Source organism: Sapajus apella, unplaced genomic scaffold (assembly GCF_009761245.1).
Source record: "Sapajus apella isolate SASKATOON/1434 unplaced genomic scaffold, GSC_monkey_1.0 scaffold41, whole genome shotgun sequence".
NCBI classification, from domain to species: Eukaryota; Metazoa; Chordata; class Mammalia; order Primates; family Cebidae; genus Sapajus; species Sapajus apella.
Genome location: NW_022436981.1, coordinates 9,811,315 through 9,818,022, shown reverse-complemented (window position 1 = coordinate 9,818,022; position 6,708 = coordinate 9,811,315). Strand labels below are relative to the sequence as shown.

At 41.7% G+C, this 6,708-nt stretch overlaps 1 long non-coding RNA gene across 1 annotated transcript; it reads right to left on the bottom strand.

Annotated features, from left to right (window-relative positions):
- Positions 1-3,877: 3,877 nt before the first annotated feature.
- On the bottom strand, positions 3,878-6,387 carry LOC116565821. Its single transcript, XR_004275601.1, has 2 exons — positions 5,545-6,387; positions 3,878-4,282 (listed from the first exon to the last, which is right to left on the bottom strand). It is a non-coding gene; the product is annotated as an uncharacterized LOC116565821 (long non-coding RNA).
- Positions 6,388-6,708: the final 321 nt, after the last annotated feature.

Sequence of the window (6,708 nt, the reverse complement as noted above, 5' to 3'; positions counted from 1 at the left end):
TTGAGTTTTATGTTCTAAGAGACTTGCTATCCATGAGCCAGTGATGAACTTCATAAACTCATGTAAGAATACAAAAGAAAAAGATTTTCAGGGAAAATAGCTGAGATAGCGAAGAGAGTACAAACTATCCCGTCAGACTGTCCCCAACATTTGGGTGTGAATTGTTTTGGCTTTGCCAAGTCTAACCTTGTAGGGCGAAAAGATTACGTAAAAGTTTACTGCAAAATCTGCAGGAGAAAAACAAATGTTAATAACCAATTGCTTGACAATTCATGAGTCCAGGCAACTAAATTCTTATAAATTTAGAATGCAGAGAGATTTTTGAAAGTCAAGAGAAAGTTTGAAATGGGAATATCTGTGATGAACGCCTTGTCTAAACCTTTCTCCCATTTTCCTGGACATCTAGCTTAAGATACAAGGAAGAAAAGTCATGAAACAGGTTGGAAAATGAAGAGAAAGGTAGACTTGAAAGACAAACTATGACAAAACCAACATATTTCAGACAAGACAAAATAGCGGGAAAAGAAATCTAGGATGGAAAACATAAAGACACATTTCTCTGTGCTTTGCATATAGAAAAGGGCATCTATATGGCAATTGGATGTGGGATTTTTCCAGGTTATTTATTTGGTTTCCTATCTACCCAAATCTTTTGACTTTAGTAGGCACTATTAATGGAAAGAATTGGGAGATGTGGTGTGTCACTTGGCCACTTGTGTGCTGGGTGATAGTGACCAAATCACCAGCTTTCTGTTCTCACTCCTATACCAAATCCCATGCCACTTCTCTATAAATAGCAGTTGTGTCCCCAGCTGCCCACCAAAGAATGGGTTGAAGATTAATGAGATAACACATGTGAATATCTTGAGTTTCTTAGGAGAATGGGCCAATGGTAATGTAAAATGTCATTCAACATGTCATTGAAAACAAGATTTATTCCACACCCCAGCCCTGCCTCATAATCAGACAACTTAAATTACTAACATGTCCTTTCTCTTGTCCTGAGAAGCAAGCACCATTTAAAAGCATTCCAGACTTAAGTAACAGTTAAAAAGTAGCCTCAAAAGCAGAAACAGCAATAATGGTTCTTTTTCAGTTTATTTTGCTGAGCAGGGCAGCGTTTGAACATAAATGACTCAACATATTAAAAAGACAGGAGGATGCTCATTTCTCATTAAGAGTCCTTAGAAAGCCTGTTGGATTTGGGTAAAATTAAGGACAGGTTGAGACTGAGGGGAGACTGAGTTATAGACAAACAAGTGTTGCAATCTTCAAGGTTATTGGCCATGGAGGGGTTCAGGGAGAAATAGCATGTCTTGGACATCTGTGACTTGAGTGAGCTACTTAACCTCTTTCAGTCTCAGTTTCCTCATCTGTAAAGTGCGGCCAGTAGTGCTTCTTCAATGGGAGGAATTAGATTTATGTAATGTGCCGTGAGCATAGTATTTGAAGTCTAACAAAGAGCCTCTATTACTATTATTAACTATCTATTACTAATATACAATCAGTGTAATAAACTTAATAATTATGTGTTATTAATTAATATGCAATTGACATATTAATTAGTATTAATCCATCAATGGAATCTACTTACTACATAGAAATCCTTATATTTGATTTACTTTAAAGGGTTTCATTAACATGACAATTGTTTTTTATGTAAGGGATTATTCAAAGATACTTGAGAAAGCATAAATATTATCAGAAACATTCCTTTCACAATTTTGGTGTGCTTTTAAAGATATTTAAAAAGATTTTCATATGTGTTAAAAGGATTTGTTAAGGAAAGGTATTCATCAGTATCATTTCTGACAAGAATCTTTATAAGTTCTGAATGTCCAGGATGCCAGTCTTATTTTTAGGAGTTTTTGTGAAAGGATATATGTGATGAGATGCTCAGAATGTCCCCTTACTGGCCACATGGTGTTTTCCCTCTGATGTCAGATCTGACCTTAGTTTGTCTATCCTTTGCTGGTGAGGGTAGAAAACCCGGATTCTATGCAGAACAATACCTGTAGCTGCCTCTCTGAATTTCTAATACAGGCATCTTAGCTCTCCTTATTCCTTCTCTGCCCCTGGTGAAGATTGGAAGTTTTAAACAACTGATACTAGTTGGCTAAAATGTAATGAGAATTGCATGATTTTATGAGAATTAGAACCCTATTAGTGTCTGCAGAAGGCATGGCCTGCACTGATGCATCCACTTCAAAGTCTGACGTCTTATGACATTAAGCACTGGTATCTATTCCTGGTGTTCTTGGTGGCTGTCCATGAAACAGAAGTGATTCTGCTGCTCACCAAGTAAAAGCCAAATTATTTGGGGTTTACCGTCATCTGGCTGAGGAGATCGGAAATAAAGTAGAGGTCCCTCCTTTTAAGGCAAGCATGGGGTAGTATGTTGGGGAAAGACCTTATTTTTCTTGGGGCTCAGCCAGAATGCCTTGCTATTTTTAGAGAACAGGCCAGTTCTGAATGTTGATTTGATCATAGGCATGAGTCCCATTTAACTTCCCAGGGACAGCCAAGAACAGTGCCAGCTCCAAGAGCCCACCTTCTCTTCCTGCTGGCATTCTGCCACCGTCCCCAGAAGAGGTATCAGTGGCATTTCACCATCACAGTTGTCCTTGCCCTGCTTCTCATCCACGAGAATTGAAGCTGGAACTTCAGGAGAGGGTAGGGCAAGGGGAAGAGAGGGAGCCAACATTATACTAAGCCACTTATTTAGAGGATTTATGCTTACAACAATCTTGTGAAAGACATTTTATTACACAGGGTAGAACTGCCATAAGCAGGCTAAGTAATTTGGAGACAGAGTGGCTAAGAAACTTGCTAAAATCATTCAGCAAGTAAACGGCAGACCTTTGACTTGATGTTACTCTCTCACCCAAAGCACTCATTTATTCTAATACGCTGTATTAAACCTTGCCTGATTCTTGGTATCTCTGAGGCACTTATTAAAATCCTTGCTTCCTGGTAGGGGAGCACTACATTTCAGAGCCATGGGATCAGAATCTGCTGGGGATCTACTCCTAGGTGACTTCTATGCTCAGCAAATTTAGGAAAGAACGGCTCTTTCTGTGCAGATTCTTCTGACTTGATCTGACAGGCAGTGAGATAAGTGACCTGGGTCAGGGCCCAGGAACCTGCATTTTTGCACACCACCATCCTCCCAACCCCTGCCATTTTAGTCTGTTACAAGTGGCCAGAAGACTTTGAAAAACATTGATCTAAAAACAAACAAGAAAAAGGGATATGGATTCTATAGTAATAAAATCATTAATCCTGGAAAGGACTCACTTCACAATAGTCCGAAGAAAATAACTTAGTTTGGATTAAAGGATGAATTTCTGCAAACATGGTGATAAATGGTTAGATCCAGAACAGGGTGATCCCTCTGTACAATATGAGTAGTCAACATCTCAGTGACAGAAATGCTACAGCTGACCACTAATATCTTACCTTTCCAATATTCCCTAGGCTCAGTTTCCACCAGGAATATTCTTTTCCTTTGCCCATTTCACTAGTTAAAATTACTTTCTTTAAGGCTTAGTTCAAAAACCATTTTCTTCCCAAAATTTTCTCTCAATTCTCTTCCTCTTGTTAGTTCCTATGTCTGTAATTGGGCATGAATCACACCTTATCTTGCATCTAATTCCTCGTGTGCCTGTCATGCATATGTAACTCTTCTCCTAGAGGGCCAGCACTCTGACTGCTTCATGTTTGATTTCTCAACCACCTGCCAAAGGCCTTTTGCACAGTAAGAGTCAAACGGATAAAGTTACCACCACTACCACCACTTCCACCACCCTTACAGAACACTTACAGTGTGCAGGTCCTGTTCTAAGCACTGTAACAAGTATATTAGAAATAGTTCTATTTTACAGATGGAGGGATGGAGGAACCAGGAGGTTGTGTGTTTTTGTTGTTATTGTTGAAAGGTCTCTTTTACAAGCTCTAGCTCTGTAGATGATTAGCATGTAAGGAGATCTTAATACTGTGGATTCCAGGAAGAGCGCCTTAAAAACTCTTAACCTTCTAATTAATTTAGTGCATCAGAATCACGTGGACAACTTGCTGAAACACAGGCTGCTGAGTGTCATCCCCAGAGTTTCTGATTCAGGAACTGGGGGTAGGAACTGAGAATGTTCGTTTCTAGCATGTTCCCAGGTAATGCTGATGCTGCTGGTCTGGGGCCCACATTCTGAGAACCACTGCTGTAGGTCAATGTTTCTGACACTCCACAGCTTGAGGGCAAAAAATTGACGCTTATATTCTGAGCTTCCTAAAAGCAAACAGATGAGGGAGAGGAATAGAAACCACACAGAAGTTAGGAAGGTGTGAACCCTTTCCAAGGGCATGGTTGTAGGTGCTTTCCCTGATGAGGGTGCAGACAGGCAGTCAGCACTCCAAGGAGACGGAAATACCGCTGGAAGTCACTTGGTATTTTTGGCTTGAGCAGTTGCTTGCCACCAGGAGTGATTTCATTGGTTTCCAAATTTTACCAGTAAGTCTTCTGTGAGTTTAGGTGAAGAATGAGTATAAAATGAGATGTGTGTTTTTCTTGAGAAGATAGCCCAGCAGAGTCCACTGACTCACTTAACTTTTTATCACATTTGCAGCGAGATCATAAATATAATACAATGTAATAATACAGAATAATGATGAAGCTTTTAATTATAGCTCCCAAAGCTCTTACTTGAAAAGCTTTTTAAAATTTTTTTATCTGCACCTATTAAATTGAGTAAGGATTAAAGTTGCTTAAGGTCCAGGGACCAAGTCAGGAGCATGGGGTTCTTGTCCTAGTTTTCCAAATAAATACATTGCTCAGGGACTTAATTTCTTAGTGAAATAGTTAAATTATCTTAGTGGGGACACCTATGGGGTCATCTGAAAACTCATCCCCATTCAGAAATTGAATATTTGAGATAAATTACATATTAAAAATAAATTCCTTTGAGCTGCTTGGGAAAAAAATTCAATCGATATGCAAAATACTTTGCCAAGGCATTCAAAGGACAAGACACAAGTTCAAGGTCACATGCTCTCAGGTTTTTATCCATCTCTCCTCACTGGTAGCTCTTCTTTAGGTAACTGACCAGCCCCTTTGGGGGATTACTTTGAAATCTCTCCCCTCTGGAGCTGCCCTTCATTATCCCTCTGTCTTCTAGGCCCACCCTCCTACCCTTCTGCTTTGCTTCAAGCCCCAGCACCCAGAAACAAGTCCACTGTTCAATACTGGCCAACAAGTCATTCTCATGCACTGAGTCTGGGGGTGGGGGGCCTTTCTCTTATTCATTTCCCCCTGCCTGGCTCTGCCTGTCGGATCTGGACTCCAGCTGTCCTCCCCCGCTGTCTGAGATGCAGAACTTGGAGCTTCACCTGCTTCGGTAGACGCTGCCTTGCTGGCTTCAGATGACAGAAGCAGATCGCCCGCAGGGCTTCCCAAAAATTCACAAAGAAAGAAAGACAGATGGGCAAGGCAGGAACGGCCAGAGGACGATTAGAGGAGAAAACAGCGCGGCGCCGGGAAAGCTCAGCACATACCTGGGGAAAAGTTGCAGGCGGGTCCCTCCTCCTCTCTGGGCTTCCTTCCCAGCAGGCTTCGGCCCCCACTGAGGTGTTTAGGATGTGGGCAGTTATTTACTTATTTATTTATTTTCCAGAGCTGGCAGTGTTGGCTCACATTTCTATGCCTTCCTGTCAGAATTCTCTCAAGGAAACGGCAGCTGGTGAGCTCAGAAATGTCAGTCAGAATCTTGGCCTAGTTTGGGGACTTGAAGATTCTTACAGAAAGTTAAAAAGGTTTCTGGGCCAGTGTCTCCTTTGGGTTTTCCCTCTTTTGCTTCTCACCTTTTCCATCTTCTATTTTTTTCATTTTACCCCAGTAGCTAGCTACTTAAATTGCCTGCTTCTGTCTTTCCAATGGTCCCCTCTTGGGTACGGCTGTGGCTCTTCTTCTGGCTCAGCCTAATAGCCTGGTGATTTTCTGAGCTTTCATATCAGTACTTGGACATTCCTTGCTTATTTCATCTTCTTACTTATTCCCTTTTCCCCTTTCCTCCCTGTTCTTTCACTCTTATCTTTGTAATCGCTGTCCTTCTAGTCACACACAGAGAAATCATCTTCATCTGTCCTTTATGTGCATTTCCTATCCTCACTGAATAGGCTGTCATTCCCCCATTTGTGCCCTGTCCACCCATTTCTCCACTTGGTTCCTGTCCATATGTGACCTAGCTACAGCTCCACTCCTCTCCTCTCCTCTCCTCTCCTCTCCCCTGCTCTCCTCTCCTCTCCTCTCCCCTGCTCTCCTCTCCTCTCCTCTCCCCTGCTCTCCTCTCCTCTCCTCTCCTCCTCGGGCAGTTTCACTCCCTGCCTCCTCTTGTTTCTGCTCTCCTAAGGGAGCCTCCTCCTTTTGTACTCTCCAGCCCTCTGCCCACCCCCAGCACACTCTCCCACCTGTTTGTGTCTTTTAAGGGACTTGGTCCTGTCCATGCCTTCTGTCCACCTCAATCACCCTAGTGACGGGCCTCTGAAAGCTGTTAAATTACACCTCTTCAGCTGTCCCGTTGCAAGGAGAAACGATCTCTGCTAAATCCTTTTTCAGATAGGCAAATCTATATTAATGCCTCTGTTGATGGAATATACTGAAATGATGCATGTGTTATTTTAAAGAGTTAGAACATTAATGTTTTCAAATGAACAAATCTC